Source organism: Bos taurus, chromosome 2 (genome assembly GCF_002263795.3).
Source record: "Bos taurus isolate L1 Dominette 01449 registration number 42190680 breed Hereford chromosome 2, ARS-UCD2.0, whole genome shotgun sequence".
NCBI classification, from domain to species: Eukaryota; Metazoa; Chordata; class Mammalia; order Artiodactyla; family Bovidae; genus Bos; species Bos taurus.
In genome coordinates, this window is record NC_037329.1 from 16431104 (window position 1) to 16447789 (window position 16686).

Below are 16686 nucleotides of genomic sequence, written 5' to 3' on the forward strand. Positions count from 1 at the left end.
TGTCTTCAAACATACTCTATAATACTAATGAGTATCTGAAGCCCCAGTACTATCTTCTACATTTACAAGATTTGGGGATAAGCGAAGAAATCTAAGAACGAACAAACATCACTAAAATGTATTTATAATAAAATCAAAGTAAACTAAGCCACTCTGTAAAAGCAATAAAGAACTTCTGGAACAGCAATCATGTTTGGTTCATATAATATTGATTTGGTTTTAGTAAACAGAGTGATTTCTCAGGTGGGCATTGAGAGAATTCAATATGGAACAAATAAGATAAAATACACTTGGATACAAGACAGACACAATACAAATAAACTTTAGAACTGGAAACCTTAGAAATTTCACCTAGTACATCTTCCAAAATTTCAAGAATCCTTCAAACAACATTCCTGACAGGAGATAATTCATTCAAGGGAATGAAATTTCCCAAGTACCCATCACTTGCCAAGAATAAATAACAACATCATCCAGTAAAAGTTCCAAAGGTAGAAACTCACTTTGTCAGAAAGCTGTCTATTGTGTGCTTCCACAATTCTAGTTGTTAGAAAATTCTTATGTTGAGATAAACTCTTCTTTCTGGGATAACTAAAATATTTTTATTCTCCTTTTATACTCTTTCTTCATTTTTCCATTCATTATTCATAGACAACTTGGATCATAACTTGAAATTATACATTTAAAGCGTTTTAGAAAGGAAATAAAGAGATTACTAACTTCTCACCAATGACAACATTCCCTTTACAGCATTCTTCACCCAACTGCTACACCCTCTGGTTTTGAACACAACTTAAAAAGAACAAGTTCCCTCATCTGTAAGCAGGGAGATCTATTTTAGGCATGTTTTATGTAGAGCTGAACTTTGCCTTTCTATGAATTTCACTGATTGGTTCTATTCCTTCCTGACAGAGCACAGTCAACTCATCCATGTGAAAGCTAGCCAAACATTAGAAAATCAGCATCAGCTCTCCCTTAGGTCTCTGCTTGACTCAGCAAAACATGCCTGGTTACCCTTCCTGGTTTCAAGAATCTTCAGTATTCACCCTCCTTCACAGTTTTCTGAATAAATCTGATACATCCATGTGTCTATCTACAGCCTAGTGCCTGGTACTCAATATGTTTCAGGTGTGATATGTCCACTGGGAGTGATAGCACTAACGTGGCCACTGTGTCAGAAATCCTATCAACCATAGTTAGGGGCAATAACACATTTCCTATTGACTGTTTAGCTAAAATCCTGGAGTATTTTTCACTAGAATCCCCTTCATTCTTGTTTCCCCCCATTTCTATAAACAGGTAGGTTTTTTTTAATAGAATAACTAAAAGGCAGAACTTGGTATTTATCCCTACTGAATATCATTGTATTAGTTCCTTCCTTTCTTGCTGGTTTTTCAACATCTCTCTGATCCTTAATTCTTCAATCCAAATGATATTCTTTAGAGACTTGCACCATTCACAAATTTAACAAGGTCTTCCCCGTCTTCCCTTAGGCAGAGAGTTTTAAACATTTTAACTAAAATTCTGAAGTTCCTCCAGAGCTCAACTCTTAGTCATAATGCTGCTGCTTCTACTACTGATGATAGACAATGAGTACCTCTTTCTACCAAACATTGTCCTAAGTACTTTATTTATATTATCACATCTAATACTCATAAACACCCTGTGAGATAATGACGACTGCTCCTGCTCATTTTACAGATAAAAGCATGGCTAGCGGAGCGACAGAGCCAGAGTTGGTTACAAGCTGGTGCAGCTATCTCAGGTCTTCACGGCCTCCATCCATTCTGACTGGACAATGCCCTCATTACCAGTTGCTAAATATTTATAAAATAACTATTGTGTGGAGCCAGGATTTGGAATCCAGCTCTCTGATTCCACAGTCCATCATTGTAAGCAGATTCCATTCTGGTTCCACATTAATGGATAAAGGTAAGGCCAAATAATCCCATCTCCCAAGTGTGATTCAACTATAGATGCTCTAATTTTATCTCACTGAGCATTTTCCCTAAGCATTTGATGATAAGTTAACTTTAAAAAATATCTGCTGCCAGAAGATTTAAAGAACTAAAGGATAAAGAAAAACACAGTAAATGACTGAACATAAAATGCATATAGCTCATCCTATACCACTATAAATTAATATCAAATATGTCATTTAAAATAATACTGAAAGTACATGCAATACACTGTGTGTGTCTGTGTGTGTGTGTGTGTGTGTGAGAGAGAAAGCATTTCTTCTCCCTTGTGGTTTGTAACTTTTATTAGATGGGTTACAGATACACAAAAAGTCAACATTGTATAGGATCACCTCTGATGAATTGTATACCTAAATTTGTCCTTTACTTCCAAGGACATGAGACAATAGAAAAATTCCTTGTTGAAATCAGATGAACTCTGATTATAATTCTCAAGTTCAAGAATTTGATCTTGAATAAATTTCTTGTTGCCTCTGAGTCTCAGTTATGCATTTGTGAAACTGGGAGAATAGTACCTATCTCAGATTATTGCAAGAACAAAATGAACTAATTGTGAAGTAATTGGAACAATTACTGACAGGCAGTTGGTACTAAATATATATTAGTAAATTTTTATAAGGAATGTGGTGTGGCAGAATTATCAAAGCTAAAGGATGAACAAGGCGTATCTTCCTGTATGAATTATACGTGAATTGGGGAGTTATTTATATAGTAAAACAAATAGTTTATTATTAATAATATAAAAAATCATTTGTTTGAATATTCAAGACAAAATGGGGGACCTGGAAATCCCTTCATGAAGCAGATCTCTTCTGTCGGAACACATTAGTAGTAACTTCTGATAAGTACTAGAGTGGGAATTCTCTGACAGCAGTTTAATAACAATCTCAAAAAAGGGGGAAACCTTTTCAGTCTAATAATAAAAGGAACTATTTAAGAGTGATAAATTCTACTATATAGTTTTGGAATTACTTGTGGCACATATTGTCAGAATACAGTTCTCCATTGGTCCCTAATATTCTTGCATGTTTTGGGAACCAAGACACTGAAAAGCTTTTCTGAATTAGTTTTTCAAGAATGTTTATTCAGCAACAGCCTTGGGAAATAGAGATAGGGTATGTTTGTCTGCTCTCCAACATGCATGTCTCCCTCTAGGGCAAATACTGATCAAAATTCTTTCTATTAGAAAATATTGGGGTTTTCTAAACTTGGGGTTGCTGCTAAGTCGCTTCAGTCATGTCCGACTCTGTGCGACCCCATAAATGGCAGCCCACTAGGCTCCCCCGTCCCTGGGATTCTCCAGGCAGAAACACTGGAGAGGGTTGCCATTTCCTTCTCCAATGCATGAAAGTGAAAAGTGAAAGTGAAGTCACTCAGTCGTGTCCGACTCTCAGCGACCCCATGGACTGCAGCCCACCAGGCTCCTCCATCCATGGGATTTTCCAGGCAAGAATACTGCAATGGAGTGCCATTGCCTTCTCCAAGTTTGGGGTTACTATCCTGTAAAATAAGGATGTTACATGTGCAAATATCACCTGGCCCTTGTCATGTTGCCCTGTGGGAACTGGGGCTTGTAAAATCAGCTTAAGAAAACTGCTGACATTCTGTCGACTACTATTGCTTTAAGTATTCAACTATACATTTTCTCTGATCCAGAAGTCTTGTGTCTTTTGCCAGTGTCCATGAAATTGTGACAAGCTAACTCATTAGCTTCCAAGTAGGATAAAATCTTAGATTCATCCGTTATTGATATATGGGTATATATTGCAAATAAGCTTGAAATATAAATGATAAACAAGAAGACCTATTTAACCATATGAAGACAATGGGCTAATAGCCTAAAAAAAAACTTCTGAAAATAAGAAAAAGATGAATATCTAAAAATATCGGCTAAACATATGAATATACATTTATTTAAAAAGTAAATATAAATGTAACATGCTAAATATATACAAAATTTTAATAATAAATAAATATATATATAAGTGCAGAAAAATTTAAACTTGGAAAAAACTTTTAAATTCAATGATAATATTGAATTTAATATAAATGTTCAGAAAATGTCTCCATCATTACCAGCTGGTAGGAATATAAATTGTGAAACATTTTTTGTAGGCATACTTGTAATATATGTCACAGTCCCTAAAAAGAATGTGTACTTTGACACTATCATCCCACTTGAGAAATATATCCTATAGACATAACTATATATTTCATCATTTTTCGTAATTTCTCACAATAGGAAACAGTATAGATTTCCAATGACAAATTAATTTTTAACTTTTAATTACTACATAGAAATATAGTATAATAAAACATGGTACTGATAATTTAAATACACACATAAATGTGAAAGAAGAAGGCATTTATGTATTTTGAAGCAGAAAAAGAAACACCACTTGGGACTTCCCTGGCAATCCTGTGGTTAAGGCTCACCCTTCCACTGCTGATGGGGTGGGTTCAATCTCCAGTGTGGAAACTAAGATCCCACATGTTGTGTGGCCAAAAAAATAAATAAATAACATCTTCAAAAAATGAAAGAAACACTACAGGAAAATTTCTATAGTAGAATCTCAATTTTGACAAAGAATTTTTTATGTATAATGTCTTATAAGGAATTTGAAAGCCTATAACCAAAATTGTTAATAGTCTTTATCTAAATGCTAGGACTCAAAGTAGTTTTAATTAGGCTTTTTTCTGTCTGATGTCTTTGTAACTTTTAGGAACTTCTACAATTCTAATAAAAGACAAAGTTACCTTTCAACACTCTGCTTTGTCTGTCTTGGCCCTTGTATCATGATGTCTTTACCAAGTGGTCTGAATCCATCTGTTAACATGGATTTTTTAGTTCTCAATACACAGTCTTCAGTGTTACTTGTCTGAACAATCTGTAGTTTGCCTTCTCCCACAGTTTAAAAACTACATGAGTCTTTCTCATTTTCTCTTCCTTGGAGTCATAGAGTATAAGTGTACACCCTCAGATGTATAACAGCTCTTCAAATATTTAAAGGCCTTGTCTATTTTCCCTAACCTGTTTCCATCTTCTCTAATTAAAACCTATGGCTTTGTCAATCATTCCTTATATGACATAATGCTAGACCCTTCTCCATCTCAGTCACCTGTTCTCACATTTCCTGAAACTCTGTGGTCAATGTCTTTTGAATACTTCAGAGAAAATATCCCTCCATATCCAGTTTCCAAATACAGAGTCCAAAGACCACAGTTTCCATCCCTTGTACATTTCTCTTAAAACGCCTCTTTTTGCAACCTTTTAAAAGTAGTCATATCACTCTACTGATGCACATTGAACTTTTCACTTACTGATACTATCTTCATAAAAATACTGCCAAATTATATATCCATGGCTTTGCATTTCTTAATTGACTTTGTACATATGCATTTGAATTTGTGTATCCATACCTAAGTAAATCTAGGAGTTCACATATCTCCCTATTATATTTCATTTTACTGACTCTGGCTCTTATCCCAACAGAAAAAAGGAATACATCTTTTAAGCTTAATAAATCTAGATGGATTTTGTGTGCCTCTGTGCACTTTTGTGTATTTCTTATATACATGCATCTTTACTAAATGTAATCAAGAGGCTTGTTTTTCCTTACAGAGTAAGTTGTCCCCTTGAGAGGATCCTAAGTGAAGCATACTGGAAATTTAAAAGGATGGACAGATCACTTTAACAAGAAAGAGCCTCAAGCCTTTGAAGTTTCACAAACTCAGAAGCGGGTTAGTATAAATGAGTAAACAGGTTCATGCTGGAGAGCACTTGTGCATCCACTCAGGGCAATTCTTGACCTCTGCCACAGGGGAACGTGGCTTATAACTGACTTTTCATGAGAATCCAGAAAGCTGAGTTTTTATGTGGAATCGTCCAATTTTCATATTGTTTCATTTAATTAAAAAAGTTAACGAGCTCTGTTTTCCAAATTAGATATATCCACAAGCCAAATGTATTCTGTGTGGCTAACATGTGACCTCTGAATAGGTAGAAGCTAAGAGAAGGAAATGAGAGCCTTAGCATCGTTAGCATGCCCCACTACTGATCGCATGCCAAGATTGGTAATTTCATAATTTGGCATTTATTAACCAAGAATTTTAGGACTTCCCTGGTAGCTCCACTGTTGAAAAATCTGCCTGTAATGCAGAGGACTCTGGATCCGGAAGATCTGCTGGAAAAGGGATAGGCTAACCACTCCAGTATTCTTGGGCTTCCCTGGTGACCTAGCTAGTAAAAAATCCATTTGCAATGCGGGAGACCTGGGTTCAATCCCTAGGTTGGGAAGATCCCCTGGAGAAGGGAAAGGCTACCCACTCCAGTATTCTGGCCTGGATAATTCCATGGACTGTATAGTCCATGGGGTCGCAAAGAGTTGGACATGACTGAGTGACTTTTGGGAGAAGGCAATGGCACCCCACTCCAGTACTCTTGCCTGGAAAATCCCATGGACAGAGGAGCCTGGTAGGCTGCAGTCCATGGGGTCGCTAATAGTCGGACAAGACTGAGCGACTTCACTTTCACTTTTCACTTTCATGCATTGGAGAAGGAAATGGCAACCCACTCCAGTGTTCTTACCTGGAGAATCCCAGGGACGAGGGAGCCTGCTGGGCTGCCGTCTATGGGGTAGCACAGAGTCGGACACGACTGAAACGACTTAGCAGTAGCAATAGCAGAGCAACTTTTACTTTCACTTTTCTTTCTGGATTCTTAACTGAGCATTAATTCCAAAAGAACTTACTGAACTCTTTCTATAGTTTTTAATATTATCAGTTAAAAAGTCAACATAATTAACAGTAGCATCTACTTAGAATATATAATAATTTCAAGAAAGTCCAATTCACAGTTTCAAGTATGAGTCCTTCTAAAAGCCTTCATAAAAATCTTGGGATCAGGATTTAGCATGAAAAATGTTTACTTAGTATCTCCTAATTACCATAAGGAATATTAGACTCATAATATGAGTATTTCATAATCAAGAGATATTTCAGTGCTTTAGAATTTTTCGTGAGACTTTCTGGGAACCTCACTTTGTTAAATATAACTAGTTATACAACCCTTGACACAATGTCAAAATTCCAAGAGCAAAAACGCTCTCTTCTTTGACCCATAGCAACTGTACAATTCTATTTCATGCCTGACAGCTGATTCTCACAAGGCCTCTGACATGCCTAACATAATCCATGACAGCTGATTCTAGCAAACAGCAATCAGAGCAGACAAATGATTTTTTTTGACTACTTGTCTGAAAGAAGCAAGAATAAATAATATATTTGATCTGATCATATATAGAGACAGCCTTTTAATAGATCCAAATCTGGAATTATTAAGTAAATTTTTACTTGATAAATTAATATGCACAAGAAATGTACAAGAGTAATTTGATGCTTTATATTCCAATACCATTGTTTAGCTTTTTCTCCATCCTTCTCAAGCAGTCATTCTTTAAAATAAAGGGAATTCTGTTTAACATGCAGGTTCACAGGTCAAAAACCCAAGTTTCAGTCTTAATCTAGAAGTGGCCCAGGAATCTTCGTTTCATTAGACTCTCTAGGGGATTAGGAAACAAAACATCTACAATGTATATTTTGAGAGGCACTACCTAATCCTATCAATCCACTAAGTGTTACTCATATTAAAACTGTGCCCACCCTCAATAATACAACCCCCTGATTTGCAAATTACATACTATTCATATCACTTTCAGAAAACATAATATAAAGACTGGACAACACATAGGTACCAAATTGTCTAGTGATGACAGTCTCTACTAGATTACCTCCAACTCCTCTCATCTCAGAAACTGTCTCCAAAAAATTGGCCAAACTTTGACTTTTTTTAGTATAAGAGATTTTTAATAATGTATAGAGATACACAATGAAGGTTACTACTCTCTCCTAAATGAGTGACTTTAAAGCTAGCCCAGCTTCAGCTCCCAGCATACCTGATGGTGCAAGCTGCTCAATTCTGTCAGCCTCCATGGCCAAATGACACATTGCCAAGCATCCAAGAAAGATAGGTCTAAAATGTATTTGTAAGAGTTTTGGCCCTAAACTAAAAAGACCAATAGAGCAAGGTCAGACTTAATGCATGAGTTTGTCTGGCACATAGTATTCACCAGCTGTGGACAGTGAAATTTGATGGAGTATCCAGGCCCGTTTGATTGACTTTCTCAAAAGAAGTTTCAGCACTGGGAATTGGTAATAAGTACCTCTAAGTGGAAATGTGGGCTTATCTGCTGGTAAATAGAAAAAAGAACCAATTTTGTAGGTAAGGACATGAACACTGAGCATTACAAATTTCTCTGAAAAATACATAACCCAGTTGTGATACTAGCCATTTTACCTACTCAAGTATTGCTGCTGCTGCTGCTAAGTTGCTTCAGTCGTGTCCAACTCTGTGCGACCCCACAGAAGCAGCCCACCAGGCTCCCCCGTCCCTGGGATTCTCCAGGCAAGAACACTGGAGTGGGTTGCCATTTTCTTCTCCAATGCATGAAAGTGAAAAGTGAAAGTGAAGTCGCTCAGTCGTGTCCGACTGTTAGCGACCCCATGGACTGCAGCCTACCAGGCTCCTCCATCCATGAGATTTTCCAGGCAAAAACACTGGAGTGGGGTGCCATTGCCTAGGTTGGTATAAAAGCAATTGTGGTTTTACGTTGTTGAAATCTGCCATTTTATATTGGAATACATTCTTAAATAAATGTGGTTGTGCTATACACCATTTTAATGTGCATTTCTTTGTTTATGGTTTTTGCTAATGGCCTTATTACTTGCTGTTTATTTTCTATGTATTTATGGAAATGATATTAGACAAAAAGCAAATTCAAGTGATTTTCTTATTCAAGTTCAGAATGGTCATAAAGCCACGGAGACAACTTGTAATATCAGCAATGCATTTGGCCCAGGAAAGGCTAATGAATGTACAGCACAGGGGTGGTTCAAGAAGCTTTGCAAAGGAGATGAGAGTCTTGAAGATGAGGAGCACAGTGACCAGCCATTGGAAGTTGACAACAGCCAAGAGCAACATTGAAGCTGATCCTCCTACAACTAAACAAGAAGTTGCCCAAGAACTCAGCATTAATCATTCTATAGTCTTTTGGCATTTGAAGCAAGTTAGAAAGGTGAAAAGGCTCAGTAAGTAGGGGCCTCATGAGCTGACTGGAAATCAAAGAAAAAAAAATCATCTTTGTGAAGTGTAATCTTACTCTACGCAACAACAATGGACCATTTCTCAATCAGATTGTGATGTGTGATGAAAAGTGGATTTTATATGACAACCAGCAATGATCAGCTCAGAGGCTGGACCAAGAAGAAGCTCCAAAGCACTTCCGAAAGCCAAACTTTCACCAAGAAAAGGGTCATGGTCACTGTTGGTGGTCTGCAGCCAGCCTGAGCCACTACAGTTTTCTGAATCCTGGTGAAAGCATTATATCTGAGAGGAATGCTCAGTAAGAAGATGAGACGCACTGAAAACTGCAATGCCTGCAGCAAGCATTGGTCAACAGAAAGGGTCCACTTCTCCATGGCAATGCCCGACCGCACACCACACAACCAATGCTTCGAAAGTTTAATGGATTGGACTACAAAGTTTTGCCTCATCTACCATATGCACCTGACCTCTCTCGAACCAGCTACCACTTCTTCAAGCATCTCAACAGCATTTTTGCAGGGAAAATGTTTTCACAACCATCAGGTCACAGAAAAATGCTTTCCAAGAATCTCAAAACAAGGATTTTTATGCTACACAAATAAACAAACTTAGTTCTCATTGGCAGAAATGTGTTGATTGTAATGGTTCCTATTTTGATTAATAAAGATGTGTTTAAGCCTAGTTATAATGATTTAAAATTCAGGATCTGAAACCACTATTACTTTTGCATCAACTTAATACTTTTACAAGAGTGCCCACTATCACTCCTCTTATTAAACATTGTACTGGAAGTCCTAGCTAGAGACATAAAGCAAGAAAATAAAGGCAATCAAATCAGAAAGGAAGAAATAAAGTTGCCTTTGTTTGAAGATGATATGCTCTTATATATAGAAGATCCTAAAGACTCTACTAGAAAACTGTTGGAATTAATAAACTCAGCTGAGTTGCATAATATAAAATCAATATACAGAAATCAATTATAGTTCTATAAACTAGCAATGAAATATCTGACAAAGAAAATAATCTCACTCTAAAAAGCAAAAAAGACAATAAAATACTTAAGAATAAATTTACCCAACGAAGTGAAAAATCTATACAATAAAAACTATAAGACTTTGATTTTTAAAAAATTAAAGATGCAAACAAATGGAAAGATATCCCATGTTCCTGGATCACAAAAGCTTGGACTTCCATTTTTTTTTTAACATAAAGAATGGGATTATATTCAAAAATGGCAAAATATTTCTCCTCTGATACTCTATTTCATTCCAATGCAGATTGCCTTGCAGTATTATTTAAATATTTCATTAGCATATTTCACCAACAAAACTGTAAGTTTCATGATGATATTGTCTTATACTTGTTTTCTTTATCACATCTGAAAGCACATGTTCTTTTCATTCACAGAATTTGGTAGATGGTTAAAAGTTATTCTCCTCCTTGGCACACACAACTAAATTCTATTTTCTGTCCCCACCCCCACCTTGATCATGTGACCAAATTGTGAACAACAGAATGTGAACTGAAGTTAAGTTCTGGAAAAGAGCTGAGTTGTAAGATGAATGGTACTTCTGTTCCTGAGTTGTTGCCCATAAAGAGCTACCTAGATTGCTGCGTAATACAGGAACAACCATGCTGAGCTATAGAATGAGTAAGAAACCAACTTTTTATCATGTAAACACTCTGAAATGTGGAGATTTTAAAATATGAGCATTTAGGTACCCATTAATATTACTAACACTTATCTCAATTGCAATTATATACTATTTATTTACTTATCTCCCTAAGTAGTCTAAAAGCTCCCTTGAGCCTGAAACTGTGCCTACTTTTGCTCACCAGCAAGTATCTAGCTCCTGGCTCTGTGCCTCATATGTAGCAATGTCTCAGTAAATCCCATGGAATGTACAAATAACGGAAAACATGTTCAACTGGTGTAAGTTAATAAATGCTTGTTTCTTATTTTAATTTTTTGTTTTTTATTGTGTTAACTCCCAAAGAAAGGCAATGCCAAATAATGCTCAAACTACCACACAATTGCACTCATCTCACACACTAGTAAAGTAATGCTCAAAATTCTCCAAGCCAGGCTTCAGTAATACGTGAACTGTGAACTTTCAGATGTTCAAGCTGGTTTTAGAAAAGGCAGAGGAACCAGAGATCAAATTGCCAACATCCGCTGGATCATGGAAAAAGCAAGAGAGCTCCAGAAAAACATGGATTTCTGCTTTATTGCCTATGCCAAAGCCTTTGACTGTGTGGATCACAATAAACTGTGGAAATTTCTGAAAGAGATGGGAATACCAGACCACCTGACCTGCTTCTTGAGAAACCTATATGCAGGTCCAGAAGCAACAGTTAGAACTGGACGTGGAACAACAGACTGATTCCAAATAGGAAAAGGAGTACGTCAAGGCTGTATATTGTCACCCTGCTTATTTAACTTATATGCAGAGTACATCATGAGAAACGCTGGGCTGGAAGAAGCACAAGCTGGAATCAAGATTGCCGGGAGAAATATCAATAACCTCAGATATGCAGATGACACCACCCTTATGGCAGAAAGTGAAGAGAAACTAAAAAGCCTCTTGATGAAAGTGAAAGTGGAGAGTGAAAAAGTTGGCTTAAAGCTCAACATTCAGAAAACTAAGATCATGGCATCCAGTCCCATCACTTCATGGGAAATTGATGGGGAAACAGTGTCAGACTATTTTGGGGGGCTCCAAAATCACTGCAGATGGTGACTGCAGCCATGAAATTAAAAGACACTTACTCCTTGGAAGGAAAGTTATAACCAACCTAGATAGCATATTCAAAAGCAGAGACATTACTTTGCCAACAAAGGTCCGTCTAGTCACGGCTATGGTTTTTCCTATGGTCATGTATGGATGTGAGAGTTGGACTGTGAAGAAAGCTGAGAGCAGAAGAATTGATGCTTTTGAACTGTGGTGTTGGAGAAGACTCTTGAGAGTCCCTTGGACTGCAAGGAGATCCAACCAGTCCATTCTAAAGGAGATCAGCCCTGGGATTTCTTTGGGAGGAATGATGCAAAAGCTGAAACTCCAGTACTTTGGCCACATCATGCAAAGAGTTGACTCATTGGAAAAGACTCTGATGCTGGGAGGGATTGGGGGCAGGAGGAGAAGGGGCCGACAGAGGATGAGATGGCTGGATGGCATCACTGACTCGATGGACATGAGTCTCAGTGAACTCCGGGAGTTGGTGATGGACAGGGAGGCCTGGGGTGCTGCAATTCATGGGGTCCCAAAGAGTCAGACACGACTGAGCGACTGAACTGAACTGCACTGAACTGAACTATAACAATGTTGTGTTAGTTGATGGTGTACAAAGTGATTCAGTTATACATATATGTATATGTGTGTGTGTGTGTGTGTGTGTATATATATATATATATATATATATATTCTTTTTCAGTTTCTTTTCCCACATAGATGATTACGAGGTATTGAGTAGAGTTCCTACTGTATAATAATACAGTAGGTCCCTGTTGATTGTATGTTGTATATATAGTAGTATGTGTATGTTAATCCCAACCTCTTACTTTTCCCTTTCCCCCACTTTTCCCTTGGTAACCAGAAGTTTGTTTTCAAACTCTGTGTGTCTGTTTCTGTTTTGTAAATAAGTTCCTTTGTATCAGTTTTTTAGATTTCATACATAAGTAATATCATATGATATTTGTCTTTGATTTACTTCACTTAGTGTGGTAACCTCTAGGTCCATCCATGTTGCTGCAAATGGCATTATTTCATTGTTTTTCATGGTTGAGTAATATTCCACTGTCTACATGTACCACATGTTCTCTACCCATTCATCTGTTGATAGACATTTAGGCTGCTTCCATGCATTGGCTATCGTGAATAGTGCTACAGGGAACATTGGGAGTGCGTGTATCTTTTCAAAATATGATATTCTCCAGATATGAATCGCTGGATCATGTGACTGTTCTATTTTTAGTTTTTAAGGAACCTCCATACTGTTTTCCATAGCAGCTGTACCAATTTATGTTCCCATTAGCAGTGTAGAAAGGTTCCCAGTAAATGCTTATTGAATTGAAGTACAGAAGCAGAGAAAGAAATTCCAAAGTAAAATTTAGAAACTACATTTCACTTCTCATTCTGTCTTTCCTCTTCTGACCCAAAATGTTTCAAAATACTTAGAAATGTATCTTGGTAGGTTTTGTAAGTGCTTGAATAAATTCCACCCTATCATGGCTACTTCATCAGTAGTCTATGACATTTCCTGTTCTCACACCACTCCTATGTAACTTTTCCTTCTTTTACTGAGTGTGATTGTGTGGCCATGGGACATATTCTAGCAGTCAGCCAATATTGCACCTGTATTGGCGCCATTTAACTGCTATGCTAATTTTGCCTGATGTGTTCTGATTTCCAATAACTTTCATTCAGCCAGACAGTTCCAGATGCCTGCCTAACACAACTTGCATCATTATATGAGCCCCTGTATAGATCAGATTAGATCAACAATCCCAGCACACAATGTTGAAAGGTAGTCTCTTTTGGTCTTCTGACTGTAAAGCCAAATCAATGCCAAAAGGCATCTTTCATGTTACTGCACTTACTGTCAGTAAGTGCCAAAAAAACCATCTTAACAGGGTTAGGAGAAGCACTGAAGTACTTAAAGTTTGTGTGCTGCCAGGACAACAGGGTATATTGCATCTGTTGCCTGGGATACACATCTACAACATTCAACAAATAAACTATAGAATTTAGTGTTTGAGAAAAGCCAAGAACATGAATATCAAGCAAATAGTTGAGGAATTGCCTTAGAAGGCAAGCACAATCCAAGTGCTCACAAAAGGAACAGAGGTCAAGGTACCAGTGAAATAGCAGTTCAGTATATCAGATTTTCATAGGGAGAAATCTATAATGATCTCTTACTTTTTAAAATGTTATTTGACCCAGTAGTAATCTTCTCTAGACGGCGCTTGTTCAGCAGGACTGCACTTGTTCACTGAGGTGAAAGAATAGTTTGACCATAAGTAATAATTTTCCAGTGACCTGAAAAGGTCATGTAACTACACATATTCACAGTTTGGGATTTTGGGAAGATTCCTTTCCTTAGCATATTCTGTTTGTACTTGAAAGGAGCCAGATGCTTGGAAATCCTCATCAAGAGATAAATTATATTTACCTTCCTTTTCAATCTGGGCTGGCTTATGACTATTTTAACCAAAAGTGCACAGTGGAAGTCACGCTATTCCAGCCTTAGACCTCATCTTTAGGATGACTGGCAGTTCCCACATTGATCTCTTGGAGACCCGAGCCTCCTTGTAAGAGGTTTGAAATCCCACTGAAGAGACTACATGAAGAGGTCCTACAACTACATGGAGAAAAAGAGGAGGCCAGCTGAGCCCAGACTTTCAACTACTACCATCAAAACACCAAACCTGTGAGTAAAGAAGTCTTGATTCCTTCAGAATGTCCAAGACAGCAACTGGGTACCACCAGGGACCCCACATAATACCATATGAAGCAGAAGAATCAGACAGCTAAGCCGTGATAGAATCCTGACATACAAACTTCTTATATATAAAGGTACTATGTTTTGAAGAATTTTTCTGTACAGCAACACAGTAGATAACTGAAACACATGGACATCAAACACAAATTTGGTGGTGTGGCTTTTATATGAATTTAGGATCTATACATTGATGATTACACAGGAAAATTACTCCATCAGGAGAATGAGGAAAGAATCTGGATAGACAGTTACTTGCTGCAGCGGTAGGTCACATCAGAGTTGGCCACCAGAAACAGCCCTCCAAACAGTCAGCTCAGTCACCATTCCTTAGCTTCTACTGACTGGCCAAGGGGATTTTATTCCAAAAGCCATAAAATTAAATTAGAATTCACTGCTTAAGCATAATGACTTCCCATTGTTTATGCGGGTTATCATTTACAACCAACTGGCATTTAATCAACCACTATTTTTTCTCAGGACCAGAGACCACAACATTGTGCTTTTTCTCTTCCTCCCTGTTGAGCTAAGTAGCTCCATCCCAGTTATGAAGGGATATCAAATTGTTTATGAAAAAAATCAGCATGTAGTATTGTTTTCAAACATATTTATGATTTCACACCAACCTAGGAATGATTTAATTCAATTCATTGATGTCCTCAATTTTACATTTACATATATAATAATATCAAAATCTCCTGGAGGAAAAAGAATTAAAGGAATACAACCATATTCTGATATAAACTTACCTATGGAACTACTTCTGTCTCCAGATTCACATTCTTCCCTAAACTGGAGAATGTTGAGAATATGCATGTAATTGCCTCACCCAAGTGAACAACACGTATTCTCACCTAAAGCCTCCCAAGTCCACACTCTTGCCCCTACCACTCTTTCGCCCAGATTCCCTCCCTCCCTCTGTATTTCTGCCTCTTAAAATCAGCCAGAACCAGCTAAATACAAGGTCTGCTATGCCCACCCATGGGCTTATCTGCCCTGAACACCTCCTTGTAATACTGAGGAATACTGCTCACTTTCTATCCAAGCTCTGTCCTCCTCCTCACTCTGACCCCCAAATATCTAAACAACTCCCTCAAAACAAATCACATTTCTTGTTTTAAACTAACCCGGGTTTATTTCTGTCATCACTTGCAATCACACAAGTCCCAGGTTCTTCCTTTGGAAGCTTTTCCTATCTCAAAGGGAAAACTGTCATCTCTGAATGCCTATAGTTATATGTTTATTCCAGTCTCAAAGTTCTTATTTCAAGTTAACATGTAATAAGTTAATGTTCCTTGTGGTAGGTACCTGATTGATTTTACTTTCCCCAAGTCTTCCTTGCACTTAGTATGTTTTTATTTAGCAAATGATGTTAAATAATATAAAATCTGTCAAAATTTAACAAGTGAACTGTGGATGTTCTCCTCTTTCCGTTAACAAACTGTAATGGCAGTTGAAATGCAAAGTTGGTAATGTACTAGTTGGTTATTATGAAAATTACCTATGCAACCCCCCTCTCCTTCTATCATGACTTAATAGTACTAATGCTGGGGGAAAGGGAAAGTTCTGCCTATTGAATAACTGTTAATAATAGGTTTGCAGTGTCTGTATAATTTGAACCATGAAATAACCAATATCATTTAACTATATTATGACAAGCCCAATTAATTTATTTACTTAAAATAATTCATTGGCTTCATAATTTCTTCAGAGCTCAAAAGATAAGTTTTGAAAATGTATAAAGCTTGATGGTGTTTCAGGTACATCACTAGTTTAATAAAGCAGGTACAATAAGAAGGGTATTTGCATTATATGGGCAATCTCAGTTCAGAGAAATGCACATTTTATTTTACATGTGCTGGTGGCTGTCATGGTCGCGCTACAGCTGTTAGAAATTACAGGTTTTCAGTAACAAGCGTCAGCCGTCGCTGTAATTATTATTATTTTATCAAACAATTGCAGGGAGTATTTTAGGCTGACAAAAGCCTTCTAGGTCTTTGTTTATTCACCGCACCGTTTGCTCTGCCCTCCACACCGACTGAGTTAAAG

The 16686-nt window shown here is 37.3% G+C and overlaps 1 long non-coding RNA gene across 1 annotated transcript in view; it reads right to left on the minus strand.

Moving 5' to 3' along the window:
- Nucleotides 1-15688, minus strand: part of LOC112442542 (uncharacterized) — a 114496-nt gene extending 98808 nt beyond the window's left edge. Inside the window, exon 1 of the long non-coding RNA XR_003030608.2 lies at nt 15387-15688. This is a non-coding gene — a long non-coding RNA (uncharacterized lncRNA). The remainder of the gene's footprint in view (nt 1-15386) is intronic.
- Nucleotides 15689-16686: the final 998 nt, after the last annotated feature.